Source organism: Taeniopygia guttata, chromosome 4 (assembly GCF_048771995.1).
Source record: "Taeniopygia guttata chromosome 4, bTaeGut7.mat, whole genome shotgun sequence".
Lineage (NCBI taxonomy): Eukaryota > Metazoa > Chordata > Aves > Passeriformes > Estrildidae > Taeniopygia > Taeniopygia guttata.
In genome coordinates this window covers 14,308,381-14,324,716 of record NC_133028.1, presented here as the reverse complement: position 1 = coordinate 14,324,716, position 16,336 = coordinate 14,308,381, and the positions used below count along the sequence as shown (strand labels likewise).

Sequence of the window (16,336 nt, the reverse complement as noted above, 5' to 3'; positions counted from 1 at the left end):
AAGCCTGGAGCTAAATGTTTCTACCCCATTTGCAAAGAGAAAAAAGCAAGGGAGGTTCCACCCCACAGGATCTGATAATCCAATTAAAGTATCCCTGCAATGTCAAAGAGCCAAGTTCAAACCACTCTTCTGGATGATTTCATTTTTGCCTCTTCTAAGCTGGGGATTCCTCCTGTGGGATCTATTCTTTGTGCACACAGCATTAAACATTTAGCAGGAACTGAGACCTCAGCTTCCTAGATCTGAGCTGAGTACACTTACCAGGGGGGTATAGACTCAGTTGCACCAATTGCTATTTAATTTAGAATTAACCTGAATCAAAGCTAGCTGAGCAACTCCAACAGGAGGGATACCCATGGAGAGTGGCAGATAGCCATTTTCCTGCCACATGAGACATCAAAGCCTGCTTAGAAAATAGAAATTTGAGTTGGGACTTCCTCTTTCCCAGAAAGCATTATATCATTTTGGGAGGCAAGGACTGCAAGCCACAGGCCACAGGTGAGTTAGTATCCCTAATGCCTCAGGAAATATTGTTAAAAAGTGTGTGAGAATGGCTATTCTGAGAAAACAGCTGTGAGGCTCCATGGACAGAGGATGTGTTCCAGGTGAGAAGATGGAGTGTCTGTGCCCAAGCGCACTCTCCCCTTCCACATTTCAGGTGCATCTAGTCCTGCTGTGCAATCCAGACTAGTCTGCTGCTCAGCAAATCAACAGAGCAAACAAATCAGAGAGAAATCAAATTCCTGCCTCAGTAATGATACAATTTCCCGAGGTTTCTGGTGCTGTCAGTCATTTCAAGATTACAGGTGTTCAGGACAAAGCAGGTGGACGAATATGACATCAGTGTAAAACCATCAGTACCCGCTCCCTGCTGTATTGCTGCAGTGACAGATCTGCACTTCTGTCATAAGAGCTGCAGAAACAGACAGGTCATGCTGACAGGACAATATGTATATTTTGTGGGAGAAGATAACAGTGCCAAAAACGTGGTCTTGCTATTTCTTTACATTTGAGTTATTACACAGATAATCTCACGTCTTTTTGAATCACAGTTTACAGGTCATCACATCATTTGATGGTAGCAAGCTTTGTGTGAAAATCTAGATTATGAACCAACTGTTTATTTGCCATAATCAGCTGACATTGGAGGCAAGTTAAGAACTTTAAATGTATGGATTATAACCAATGCACTCACACGTCAGCTCTGCAGTGGAGACAAAACCATTCTGAAAAAATGCAAATTCTCCAATGACTATTTGTTTAATTTATGGTTTTTTTTAGCTTTAAATTTTTTATGTATTTCCATTTCTCTTCTAATTTTCAAGAGCAAATGAGATCACAGAAGACTGCCGCTTCAGAAATCAGGAAATCTCAACAGCTGAAAGAAAGAGATTTGCTGTGTGATGTTTTCAGCTTCACTTACAGACCCAGAAGTCTGAAACAGGATGGGATGTCTTTGGATTTCTTAGTGCTGCTCATTAAAACTCAATATAAACTTCATCCCATTTTGAGATTCTTCTGTATTAGGGCTGACTGAGCTATTAGGCATCTATAAAATCTGCCATATAAAATTTCAAATAATATATACTACTAGCATATAAAAATTTGCATTTATGTAACCAAGGTTACAGCCGATAATGCTTAAAAATGAGGAAATAGCAAATTTATAGCAAACTCAGACATTAATTCTCTTCAATTTGCTTATTATATGGATTACAGCCCAGGATTTTTCTGCCTGTTATTTTATTCCATCTTTATTCCCAATGATTGCTATAAATTAAGAGCATTACAGCAAATTATCTGTAATCATAAGACTATCTATTTTTCCCTCAAATAAAATAGTATAATCCCATAAAATACAGCTGGGCATGCAGACATGTGCTTGATTTCTCTTTTACAGAAAACTCTTTAATTAAAAAAATCCTAATCCAAGATGGAACAAAAACCAAAGTGATAAGAGAAATTAAATCCTGAAAGAAAATAAAATGGCATGAGTCTTTTAGCATTAAAATTAAACCATTTTATGTGGAATTTGACTTCCTGCAGGATGTTGCAGTTGCAAGTTAGTGAAAAACACATTTCAATACACTTAAAGAAGAATCTGTTGAGGTCCAGTCAACACAGAGATACCTGCTCTGTCTGACAAAGTTCTGAGTGAAAAGCTGTGAGAGGCTGCTAAAATGTCCTGTAAAAGCACACCAAAGTGTTTCCTAAGTAAAGAGTTAATTTTTTTCCCAGAGCTCTAGTGTCCCTGGGTGGCATTGGTGTGCTGTTCTCATGGGACCAGAAATGCTGGTCTACCATAACTTTCTGATACTTGACATTTCATTAAATGAAAGCAATTAGCTGCAAAAAGCAATCAAAACACCGGAGCTGTTCTGTGCTGAGAAGACTGGAACAGTCCCTTCTCAATCAGCTTTCCACAGCGGAATGGCAAAGCACTTTCCAAAGTTAAAGTGTTACACCAGGAAGCATCTTATACCCAGTGCTCTCGATCAATCAGCTTTGGTTCATAAACCCAGAAATTAGCAATACAAAAACTCTTGGAGTGAGACAAAAATTAACAACATTTTTGTTTTTATAGGACTGGATTTCCTTTGATCAATGTTTGTAAATGACTGGAAATTACATAAAAAGGTGAGCAAGCTGTAATACTTCACAAATAAATTTTACATGGTGAGGCCAAAATTAAACCTAATAATATGTGTTTTAAAACAAGAATACCCATATTTAAAAATGTGCTTTCACATTCTTTCAAAGATAAAGGCTGGTTTTACTAAGGGGCTGTATCTGCCTTTCAAACGCACATCCATTCTGAAAGATGAAACTACAGACTATGGATAGATGGCAATGTACATGCACAAAATTGTGCAGATTTTGCAGTAGTCATCTCAACTACACTTACTGTGTATTAGGACAAAAATGTGTTTAACACATTTAAAAAATTGGAAACAAGACTTAAACTTCTCAGAGTCTCAAAACTAGGATGAACTAAGCATTCAAAAATGGAGAAGCAGTTTGGACTGAACTGTTTAATTTAATTCTTATTACTTTTAGTCTTGTGGGCTCTGTGGAAGATGTGAATGTTTAGGGATCTCTAGTATTGTGTTTTGGTCACTATTGATGAGTGTTTAAAATTCTCTAGTTGGAAATAAAAGGGTAGCCAGTGCCATTGTCACATCACTGGATAAGGCACTTTCCATCTGCAGAATTCAAGAGCATTACAAATGGATAAAAGCCCAGTTTTCCATAGGCAAGGATTTACGAACTTGCAAAACATGTAGGATTCCCTTATTGAAGAATAATAGCATTACAGCTAGTGGAGAATCAGAATGTTCTGTTAGAGCCATTAGGAAAATTATTTCAACTATAAATGCTGAAGGAAAATAACATGAACTAATGAATATAAAACTCTCTATGCAACTATAGAGTTGTGCCTCATAGTGCTATTGCCCCAGTAAATGCCATCCTCAAGACAAACTCGTACTCAGTTGCCCAACTATTTTTCTCCAGCAGATGATTATGATGAAAGAATTAAAATGTATCAGTTGCACTTAAAACATTACTCAGATGTCCACCTTAAAGGGCTCCTACTGCACAATAAAAGAACAAAAACAAGAAGCAAAATGAAGTGGTTTTTCACTTCAGCCCTAGCTGCCAGACTGATTCTGAGCTTGTTCTACCCACTTTTTCAGGTGAAATGTATTTTTTAAAGTCCTTGAAAGAGGAACATGTATACAGGCTTCCTTCAACTTGGAGACCAGTGGCATTCGTCAGGGTTGGTATTGGGACTGTCACTGTTTAACATATTTGATGGTGACATGGACAATGGGACTGAGTGAACCCCCAGCAAGTTTGCCAATGATAGTTGTGAAGACAATGTTTTTTCGGGCTTAAAATAAAAAAAGTGATATTCTAAAAGGGGGTGGGGGGAATCCTTCATTAATGCAGCCAAACCTTACCTTACACATCAAGAAGAAAATAAGTAAGCAGTTAACATTTTACACTTTTGTGGGTGAATCTCCATGTCTAAAGCACCCACAAATAAAATTTTCATATCCATTTTTAACTTCACTTTTTTAGGTGCTGAAACTTACTGAAGCAAAAATAAAGCTATGAACTAAAGTAGAAGGAAGCAGACTGAAGTTGTTAACAGCTAACAGCATGGGTGTTGCCTAAGGCCAGAAATAGCTGATGGATGATAAAGCAACAGTCAGCAGACAAATCCTCATTACAATTGTAAATTTTGTGTCCCTAACAATTTACTCTCTTCACTATCATCCCTACACTCACTTTTTGCAGCAGCTGCACTATCACATTCCAGTGCTGGCATGGCTCTCTTATTCTTATCCCTGGCACAGAGCATAAGCTCTGAGATTGCTGCTGTCAAAGTAAAATGATGGGTTTGGATTTGGAGGAGCATTGTGGCAGAGGGACCAGAGGTAGTGTCCAGGTGTGTACTGGCCAACCTACAACACGCAGACACGGAAGGCTGCCCAGTGTAGGATTTTCTGGGAAAAATAAATAGGGGAATGGAGCACCTGCCCGTGAGCAGATGCAGCACACATTTCATATCACATGAAAAAGAGGGAGTGCACAGCCACAGAGTATCTGGCTGAACTATACTATCTTGTCCTCAGTTCACAGAAAAAAAAAAAAAAAAGGCTCTAAAAGAATACAATAGTACTTGAACAGAAAACTGATGGAAATATTAGGTGCTCAGAAAAAGTCCCAAATAAGTTTGACTCAAAAAAACATCCTCTTGGCTCTTGATGCATATAAATATGTGGTCACATGCTTTTCTACACCCAGGACATTTTTACATTTACTCACATAATTATAGACTGTATCATAAAGCACACACAAAGGGATAGAAGCAAAGATGTCTGAGCAACCTTTACTTCTCCTTCCCTAAGAATCTGGTGGGTTATTTGCAACTTAAAAAGTGTTTTTTATATGTAGAATTGGTGTTGCTCACATTACAAATAGGTGAAACAGAACGAAACATGCAGAGCCAACTCCCAGCCTGCTGCAAACTCACTGGAGCCACTAGACTAACACAAGTTGCAAACGTGGTCTGCATATAAACAAAGAATGTTTTTTCTTGACTCATGTACATTCTGGCCGGGCACTGAGACAGAAGCAGCTCTACGGGAGAAACTTAACTCCTCTTCCTTTAAAAGTAAAGTGGTGAGAGTAACTATCTAGCTGCTTGATTAATGAAAATAGTCTTCAGTGTGAAACCTATAACTAACATGTTCAATAGGTCTCTATTGATAAATTACCATATATCTCCAAGTGTGCTATAATTAGGTAATAGGGCAGAGTTGTAAATCTAATTCAATTTTTATTGATGTACCTCAGCTTTGTATCCCATCCTGTGGGACCAAACCAATGGGTTGGTTTTATTCCTTTCTAATTTTAGAGAAATACATCCAGTGCACTCAGAAATCTGTCTACAAGCTATTGCTGAGTGCATTAAATAGGGAACTCATTACTCTTCTACCATTTTTTTTACTTCTTCACCTTTTTCTGTTTGTTCTTGTCTTCTAAACTTACATGAAACAGAAAAAAATAGGAAAGTACTTTCTCACTGCTTAGATGTTGCTGTCTGAACTTCTATTTCGCATTTTATTTGAGCTTGCATTCAGCTCACCTATTAATTCACTCATATGTTGAATCTGTCTGACATGCTGAGAACTGCCTCTGAAAGAATGGACCTTCTCAGCTTATTAAAGTCCTAAACAAAAAGGTATCATCCTCACTGCTCATCTGGGAGGATTGAGTCTCCTTTTTTTTTTGGGTTATTAGCCTTTGAGATGTGCTACCATTTGGTCATGTGCTCAGCAAGGTAACTCAAAAATAATTAAAATTCACTGGTGGGATCCAATTATCTCATCCTGCATGTTATTTTGCACAGTTCAGGAGAAGCAAAAAAATAAAATAAAATACAATAAAATAAAATAAAATTAAATTAAATTAAATTAAATTAAGCTAATCAAAATTCACACATTTCAATAGAGAGGTTACTGATCCACATGCCCCTCAATTTACTTCATATGGAAGAAGTTGTAACCTGAATAATTTTAAAGGTGAAATTCAATGCTGAAGCAAACTTTTGTCTAATCCTTGTTTTACATATTTCCCCAACCCATAAACCAAAGTGTATTTCTCATTCAGGTTTCCTCTCCCAGTGATTCAACTAACATATATTTTCTTCATTACTATCCATGGTTCTTTTGCCTTTTTCTGTACTTGTCTCTGTCCACAGCCTAATTATCTCCCCAGGTTGCTCTGTGGTTAATTAGGGTCATGCACTTTGGCAGTGTAAAGTGATTTATTCAGTGGACTTGAAAGAAGTCAAGGCAATGTCACGCACACCTACCAGCTGAGAACCAAGAACTCCAACAGCCTCTTTTGTTCAAGCACTGTTCCCATAGAACACCAGGATTATTGTGCCTTTCTAGAGAAACATCAAAAAGGTAGTTTGACTGAATTAGCTTCTCAAATGTTGCAATATATTGATATTTCCTTACAAAGGCAGATTCCAAAATTTAATTTTTGAATGTCTAAATTCCCTCTGAAAATTGGATGGAAATAGTTTTCATCTCTTGCATGAGTGTAAAGAGGTCATTTTAGCAAAGTTTGTAATACTGAATATTTAACTATTCTATCATACAACAGTGAGCAAGCTAGGGACTACTCAATAAAACTGGATTTCATCAGAAATCTATAGATATTCTGATACTATTAAACTTCAGATATTGATTTATCTATTTCTCTGAGTTGCCTGTTGCTTTTCCATTATTCCTTGCTGCTAGTCTTTGGGAGTCTTGCACATTTTTTCACAATCAGTTAAGTTTAAGGGTTCATTAACAAACAAGTCAGACTTTTCAAAAGCTGGGGCTATTTGCCATCAAATTGTCTTTGTCAGAGCCACCAAAACTGTGTTTCCTTCTGTTGCCATGTCTAAGTGCTTGTGCACAGAAATGTACACTCCTTAAGTTATGAGTTGTTGGAAGGTGCCAAAGAAAAGGATTATAGGAATTAATAAGAAGCTGCTGACAAGACGGCCATTGGCAGAAAAAAATCACCCTGTCACGTATAAGACATAGGGAGCTGGGATTTTACTTGCAGGATAGAAAGACATATTAAAGATAAGAAATTATTTTATATGCCATTTTATGATCCAGATTCTATTATTTCAAGACTTGCATACTGATAAACAATAGCAATACGAGAGGACTGGGCATTTTGAATATTACTGCAGGGCTTTTGTGATGACTTTCTTAGTTTTCAGGAATATATGTTATACTTTCATTGTGAGGTAAATCTCAGCCTTTTCCTAATTTATGGAAAGATAAAAACATCACTGGTTAGAACTAGCAGGCTTTTTCAGAGGGCAAAACTATAAATCCACAAAACTGCATACTTTTCAACCGACAATACTAGATCATTTGAAAAAAAATGGCTGCTTCCATCTGGTCAGCATCTGTTAAACTCCATGGTTTACAGAGTGCATAATATTTTTTTGTTTTAGCTTTTGCTAAGTTTGACCCAATGTAATTTCAAAACAGGTAGATTCACAAATTAGACAGATGAGAGCAAAAGAGGACAATCTTCTTTATACTTAACCTCAGAGAAACCTAAACATCTCTGGTATGAAACACAGATTAATTACTTGGCTCTTCTGCATTCTGATCCCAACTCTCTTTATTTCAGTTCTCAAGAATCCTGTCCTTTGATGAAAGCCACTGTGGAATAGAAGACATTTTGTAGCCTTTACTTATTATTAGCTGATTTCATTGGCCAATGACTATGAAAAATACTTTAAAATTCTTTTAGTCAAGGAGAGCTTTCTCAACTTGTGAGACAAACAAGAACTGACATGGGAAAACTGGCATGCCCGGGATCCCATACTAGGTGAGGAGCATTCCATATGTCCCAGCTCCATCCTCTGTCCCCTCACACAGCATTTCTGTTCATGGTGGGGTAGAACCAAGTGACTGGTTTAGAAGCCACTGTTACTGACCTTATAGCTGTCTTAACAACCACAAATTAATCACAGCAGTAAGCAATGCCCATTCTACTTGTTAGATACATCTGCTGTATTAGCAAAGGTGTCACTGGGTTCTCATCATGGCAAAGTATTAAATCCTTTGTTCATATGAAATGCATTTTTGTTCAAAATGCCTCATTATCCTGTTTATTGGGTCACTTCCACCTATTTCATGCCATTGTTACTCTGCTTTCCCTGGGGAATTACTAGTGATTTGAAGCAATATCAGATAAAGATGAGGCCATACCATACCTCAGAATGATTTGAAGTTTCCTTTATTTTGTGAAAGGATGATTTAACATTAGATGAAGCATTTCTTGAAATCTTTTAATAAAATTGAAGTTCTACTGAAATATCATGTTTAGAGATAATTGCATGCCTTAGAAGTCACAGATTATGTGTATCATGTAAGATATTAAACCTGTCAAGATGTTGTTTTTAATATGTCTTTTAGTTAAGACCATGTCTTGACATGAATTATTCCTAGCATAGTTTCTCACACACTGGTTCAGCAAGCAATCACCCACTACATCCATCATTTCTGTTGCTGTCTCACCATATGTCTCAGAGGGGTGTAGGGGGGAAGTTTCCAGTTAATAATTTTTTTTTGCATTTGGTATGCAAATCACTTAAAATTGAATGATGTGGCAATTTCAAGAAGCATTGTCTTAAGAAACACTGGAGTTTCAGTACTGAGCTGTTTGATAGGTTAGTGGTTGGTCTGTTTTCTTTTTTGCTTGCATCTTAACAAAATTTTACAGCTAGAAAAAATTCTCATTATAATCTCCAGCCTATTTCCTCCTCAGAGATATGCTTGCAAAAATTGGCTTTATATTATCTTAGCGAAAGGCTTCTGCTCATAATATTTCAAACCTTCATCTGTCCTTGGCTGCCATGACATTCATCCATCTGACAAAATGGTGGGGGGGGAAATGCCAGCCTCTGAGTGAGTGCTCCTTTAAGTGGATTTGTTAGCCAGGCATGAAGGATGCTGTGCTCACTGACACTGGGTCCTGCAGGCACGGGGCAGAGCAGGGCAGGGAGGCTCGGGCTGCCATCCATCCACAGGGCTTCTGCCCCAACCAGCAATCTGCTTCCATCAGCTGGGAATTAAAACTCACAACGGTGGCACTGGGTACGTTGCTCTTGGCTCTCTGAAGATGTATATAATGAGATAAACAATGGTGTGCTAAGTTTCAGATTCATTTCCCAACCTCACAAAAAGCTCTGCGTACCGCTGCTCGATATTGGGAATTGTCAGGCTGTAAATGCACGTCAGTAAAAGCTCAGAAGGCTCAAATCTAGGAAATGAAGCAGAGCTTGAATAAAATCTTCGCACAAAATCAGCGAGGCACTGAGACCTGAATTTCTCAGCTGTATAAGCAGTCAGGCCTCATCTGGACACAGAACAAGACAGAGATGGGGAGAAGGAACATTATTAATTTCTATCTGAGTTTTTCTGGAAGGGTTGTGCTGTGACTTGTGCATAGACTACCAGGGAGTCTCTCAGGCTGCCTGCACTTTCTTTCTCTATAGAAAATAGCAGGATGCATGCACATAATCTATTGCCATCAACAACTGGTTTTGATTTCATACTTTGCAATTAAGACATATTTAAAAAGCAGTTTTTTGTTTTGTGGGATCAAAGATCAACTTGGAGCGTAGCTTATGAGACACATACAGCAGCTTATTGAGCATGTTTTCATCTACCCATTCAGCAGGAAAAGCTTCACACTTCTGACAAGGGTTCCTCCTATGCAAAGCACTTATGTACAATCCAATTAAATAAAAAGTGAAAAGAAAGATCATAGGATCAGAATTTTTTTATACACTTTCCAGTGATTTGTTCACATAAGGTCATGCAAAAAGAGCCTGGTGGAGGGGTGGTATGTAGATTTCTTTCTGCCAGGTTGCTGTACAAACTGCTAGATGATACAGTCATATAGCTCTCTTGGTTCCTGATTGATCTTTTTACTTGTGAAGGTTTTTCTGCATGGAAAGTGGAACAGCTTCAGTTGGAGAAACAGCAGATACTTTCTGCCCCCTCATACCCAACTCCAGCTCCTGTACCAGCATCACAGCTGTTGGGCCTCCTCTGTGGAGGATAGGTGAGAAATTTGGGATTGAACCTTTCTGGGCAGGGAGATGAGATAGAGTCTCTAAGAGTCTTCACTCTAACTTTCACTGACAATTAATTAATTAACTAATTAATTTTTTTAAACCAACCAAACAAACAAATATAATATCAGGCAGTTGTGGAGTTTAGATTCCTCCATATATGAGAGCCAAGAAAACTATTTCAAAATTACTGTTCCCAGTATACACACTTTAACTTTGCTGATTTTTGACACCTAAATTTTTTTTTTTTTTTACAGGAGATCCTTACGCTTTGTCCTGGGAAGCAGTGCCATTCATTCCTGAACAGAAGAGCTACAAATGCTACATTCCCCATAATTCACAGAGAAGTGGCTGTTTCTCAAGCTGCCAGGATACTATCAGTGACCAAATTTCTCAGCTGAGAATATTTCTTTTATTCAAAAACAGGAAGTCTTGTGATTGAGTGTCTGTGAGAGCCATTTTGTCCAGCACAAAGTAGCTCTTTGGAGCTAAGCTGTGCCACTGTATCCAGCAATTATTAAGGTATTTCCCTTGCACACTGATATTTTGAAGCTAGTGCTGCGTGCTCCTGAGTCACAGTATGGAGCTCCAAACCTCTGCACTTCCATTAAAACATTACCTTCTCTTTCACACAAAAAATATTTGGTTCTTGAACAGCCACTCTCCACAGGCACCTGTTTGGGCCCTTCCTCCCACTGTGGTCACTGAGTCACTTACAGTCCTGTTAGGGAATTGCCACCCAAAAACTGTGACCCAAACACCTGGTTTGGGTGATGGTCATGGCCCCTGGTGGGCCATGCTGGTGTTTCGGTCTCTAAGTATTTGCCTTTCAGATGTAAGGCAGGAAGGTACAGAGCAGCCTGAGGCAGTGGTGTTTTCTCCCATGGCAGCCCATGTCAGATGCAGGAGAAGGTTGTACCACACAGCCAGAGAATCACAGATTTGTTTAGGCTGGGAAAAGCCTTTAAGACCATCAGGTCTAACCACTAACCTATTACTGCCATGTTCACCACTAAATCACAGAATTGCTGGGGTTGGAAAAGACCTCTGAGTTCACCAAGTACAACAATTAACCCACCACTGCCAAGTCCATCACTTACCCGTGTCCCCAAACACCACAAAGAGACGTTTTTAGAAGACCTTTAGGGATGGTGATTCCATCACTGCCCCTGGCAGCCTGTTTCAGTGCTTGACCACTCTTTAGGTGAAGAAATGTCAGAACCTGACACAGCTCAAGGCCATTTCCTCTTGTCCTATTGCTTGTTATATGGGAGAAAGGACCAAGCCCCACCTGTCTGTAATATTATTTCAGGTATTGGTGGAGAGCAATAAGGTCCCTCCTAAGTCTCCATTTCTCCAGGCTAAACAATCCCCAACTTTGTCTTAGATCAGTTGGAAAATTCTTTCTTCCATAAAACAAATATGTTTCTTTTTATTTTACTGTTAGAATAGGGCCTGCAGATGTGACCCAAACCTTGACTCACCTCTTTCAAAAGGAACAAAGAACCAGATGTGCATGGAAATGTAGAATAGTCTTTGGCCAGGAATCCAGATGAGGAAGACCTACAGAGGGCTCCATTTCACACTGCTCCCAAGGGGAAAGGACATTTCTTATTTAGCTGAAAAATAATGAGCACTCTCTGAAAACCATATATTTTATTTTCTCTGGGTAACTCACAGACATTTTACAATGGCAATAAAGTTTTAATTTAAAGCATCAATGATGCAATCTTTCAAGGGGTAATGGTTGGTTTAGTCTCTGGCAGCTCTTTGGTCCAAATATCTTGGTCTTCACTTTTCATGGGCCATTAATGAAGAGATGAACTGCAGAAGAGAAACTTAATCCATTAAATCCATGCCACTGGTTCTTTTGTCCTCTTTGCCAATTGTATCCAGATCCAGGTAGTGACTGGAATTTTCCACAAACATAGATTGCTTGTTCCATTTTTCTCTACCTTTTGAATAGTTTTTATTTTGGTCTAAGCATAACTTTTGCCTACAACATCTCTTGCATAGAAAGAAAACTTGCTATGAATACTGATATTTTATTGAATCATTGCATTCCTCAGAAAAGCTCTGTCTTTGCATAACTCTTGATCTGGAATGTATTGTTTTGCTGCCTAAAGAGACATTAATCATAAATTCAAGAAAGACAAGGGAACAGAAATAACAAAGATAAAACTGAAACAATAGATGAATAAAACATTGGGAAGATGTAAATAAATTCACCAAATATGCAAGTTAAATCCTAAGAATATGAATGATTTTACAGAAATAATGGCTTTCATGCTAAAGCAAAATGTTTCTGATCATGACTGTTGTAGTCTGTTTTGATAGCCCAAGATATTCCACTGTCTGACACATCTGAAACAATGAAGAAATTTTCCTTTCAAAGTAAAAAGTATCAGATACCTAAATAGAACAAAAAAAATTTTCAACCACAATTTTTGAGTAATTTTTTTTAAATAAAGATAACTAAACCAGATTTTCTTTCATTCTAAAAAATTCTATGAACATATTTAGCATAAATAGATATAATTTTTCTATCTCTTTGCTTGACAAATTATTTTCTTTGAAATATGAATGCAGAAAGTTCTTAACCATTTAAGTATCTGAGATCCTAAAAGGCAACAACTTTTGCTTGGTGCCAATTATTCTATGACAGATATTGTGCCATGTATAATATTGTGTGTGTTTCTTATTCTTACTTATCAACTTAGAATTTTGAAGTTAATTAGAAATATTAACAAAAGATAAACATTGTCATCCAAATACAATAGGAAACACTAAAAGAGACACACATGATCAAACCAAAGTTTCAAAAACATCTACTGTAAGGCAGGGAAGGAATAACAGCACTCATTTTCTCTTCTGGTGCCTCTTCTGTATTTACACATGGGTGAGAGTTTTGGCATCAGGTTCCTAAGTCTGTCAGGTTTGTCACTTAAATCTAAGAGATCTAGCACTGTTACCCAGCATGGAGGAGTTCAGAAAATGTCCACCAGAAAAACTATGCTTCCAAAGTTAAGAAAAAGAAAAGAAAGAGAAGGGAATCACAAGGGCAGTGAAAATGCCATACAAAGGATTTACCTACTCATTATCTGTGTCACTTGTAGAGGATTTGGATGGATTTTAGCTACAGGCACTCAACTCTTCTGAATGTGTATACAATAAGGACTGCACAAACAGGCACAATCTCCATTCAGATAATACACTTATTTTCTTACATTGCATGGCAGCACCAGAGGCACAGGATGTCTCAGTTTGCTGCACAGCCTGCCTGCTTCCATGCTTCATCCAGCAGTCTTCCTCTGCAGGAAACTAAGCCCACAGTCTTCTTCAGCATATGGATGAATGAGCTTCTTCTTAGGGGCTGTTAACCTATACACAGTTAAGTCAGGATGCCAACCAAAAAAAAAAAAAAAAAAAAGAACACCAAACTTTTTTTTGAAACTAAAAGGAAAAAAAATCCAGCTTAAATAAATCTTAAATTATGCATTTGTCCTGTCTCTTAAGTGCTAAATTTCATGTGAAGAGCTTCTAGTCTTCATCGCTTTCTGTCTTTTCTTTCTTCTGTACAAAGACATAAGTAACTCACATTCTTTGTAAGGTGGCACTGACCTGTAAAAAACACAAAAAGGATGTGTTAAACAGAAAGGAGAAAAATGCTAAATAAATGCATAATTATTTTGTTTATCTCTCAGAATGTACACATACACAAATAAACACCCACACAGCTTTCCATTCTGTTTTACTAAAACAAATCTTCAGACCTCCAGCAACAAACAGCCAGTCACTTATTAATAAGAATCCAAATAGATATTACTGAGTCTGACTACTTGTGCTTTTGAGATGTAAATATCAAAATTGCCTTTTGAAGAAGTAAAATGCAAAAGCAGTTAAAGTTTAGGATTCAATTTTTTCCTCTTCTTTTGATAAATGCATTTACATTTTAATTTTCAGTGTTTTCAATTTTCATCAGTGAAAAGCTGTGTCCCTGGATGAAAAGCACAATAATAAAATGTTCTCCACTCCATAATTTTCTTGTAATTCACTGAAATGATCTGAGGGCATATAGCTCACGACAATATATATTATAGCATTCAGAGCAGAGAACTCAATTGTTAGGGCTGCAATTTCAAACATATGTATATTAATGAACTGTCTGTGGCTTCATTTTAAATTCCTAAAGACTTTTTTGCTGACATAGAATCATCACGACTGTAATCTTAGAAACCTGAAAAGATTGTCAGAACTGTGCATGTTATTTCATTTATTCAATCAATACAAGTGTCAATGCCAATTATGCTGCAGAAATCCATACAATAGTCCTATTTTTTTAAGTCCATATGGCACCATAGATCATGAGAGGAACAGAACAATGTGAATGCCACATTTTACATAATTTGGCAGAGCAGTGTGCCTTTATTTATAAGAACATGCTATAAATCTTGTTCTGCTTTTATTGCAATCAGTTCCCTTTCTACCCTCAAAATGATAAAGCAGATTTTGCTAATCTAAAACAAAACAAATCAAAAGTAAAAGAAAAAAAACACTGAAAACATTATTGATCTTCATCTATAGCTTGGAACAGTTTTTAGTCATGCATCTTAACCACTCTGGCCACTAGAAACTGCAGAAAAAACTGTTGTAACTTGCTGAACAGACAACAGCATCTACAGATAACAACTGCTCACTGCAGTACCCATTATAAAATGCAAGATTGGTGTGCAGAGCTATAAAAAACATACAGACTCTATTGTCAAAAAAACCCTGGTACATCAATAATAACATCAGCCGAGAAACCCGAGGATAACGCGAAATTCGTCGGAGGTTAGCAAAAGCCTGGAAGATAAAGCTCAGAAGCGAGGCTGGAAAGCAGCACAGAGCGGAGACAGCATTCAGCACAGTGCCAGGGAATAGAGACAGGCTGGAAGCAATAACTGGGGAGCCTGCCATTCCAGCTCTGCATGGACAGCATGCTGCCACGGGGCAGTGCCCCTCTGCCCATGCCAAGGGAGCCCAGGGAGCCATCTGAAGGCTTGCTCTTTGGGGAAACTGCTCTCTTCTTTACTGCAGATGCTGAAACGGGTTTTCCTCTGCTTGAAGCAGACACCTTGCTCTGGTCACATTCAATTTTTTTTCCCTTCGGAAGCTTTATTTCTCTCTGCCCTAGGTTTATGGAAGCTCACACTAGGTCTCCTTGCACCTATTATATTTATGTTTTCTGATCAAGTTTAAATTCTCTGGTTTCGGCATTCTCTCCACATGGCTGTCAGGTTTGTAATCCTCCTTCAGTGCAGAAGGAGATGGACCTATTGCACTCCCTCCTTCAGCTCTGCAGCTGCTGAAGGCACTTCCCATAGGCATCCTCCACAGCTCCACGTCATCCCTTCTGGGGAGCAGAGCTTCTTTGAGAGTAGGAGGTGAACAAGCCTACCCTGAGCAAGCCAGTGACTGGGAGCTAGCTGCTTTATGGAAACACTTCTAAAGATAAGTATCAGTAAGATCTATGTAAGATAAAAGTTAGAATTGGCATCAAGTTCATAGTTGTAAGGGAGGAACAAACCACATCATACTGGGAACAAAGACACACACAATAATAAGCTGGTTTAGGAGTCTAACTTCTTTTAAGAGAAGTGTCAATAAACATGAAAATAATATTATGTAACATAATGCTTATTGCTCAAATCTGGAGTGTCTCCTGACACAACTGATATCATTTCAAACATGAAAAATATGTAAACAGTAAAGTACTTTAAAAATAGGAGGGTGCAAATTCATTTCCACTATAATTATTCATCATTATATTGACATAATTACATGCATTATTCTAAATATATGTGAATTTATTGGCACAGTGATGTTGTCAATATTTTTTTCTTGTGAAAGGGTCTATGAACCAGTTGAAATCTGAGTATTTTAGTGCAATTGAATACATTGCACTTGTTCACTCACAAGATCGTGTCCTTCACATTTTTAGAAACTTAGTCAAGACTGTTGTGTTCACTCATCCTAAATTTATTAGACCTTAATCCATGCTTGATGATGCAGTGAGAAAGCCAAAAGGGACATAGCAGACATAATAAGAGATGTGCCTCACGGCAGGGAGCAGTTTATTCTAATGATTATTTATAAACCCCTTTAGTTCCCCAAGAC

At 37.8% G+C, this 16,336-nt stretch overlaps 1 long non-coding RNA gene across 1 annotated transcript; it reads right to left on the bottom strand.

Annotated features, from left to right (window-relative positions):
• Window positions 1–11,823: 11,823 nt before the first annotated feature.
• Window positions 11,824–16,103, bottom strand: LOC115494924 (uncharacterized). Its single transcript, XR_012055535.1, has 4 exons — window positions 14,958–16,103; window positions 13,776–13,798; window positions 13,405–13,550; window positions 11,824–12,001 (listed from the first exon to the last, which is right to left on the bottom strand). It is a non-coding gene; the product is annotated as an uncharacterized lncRNA (long non-coding RNA).
• Between the last annotated feature and the right edge of the window lie 233 nt (window positions 16,104–16,336).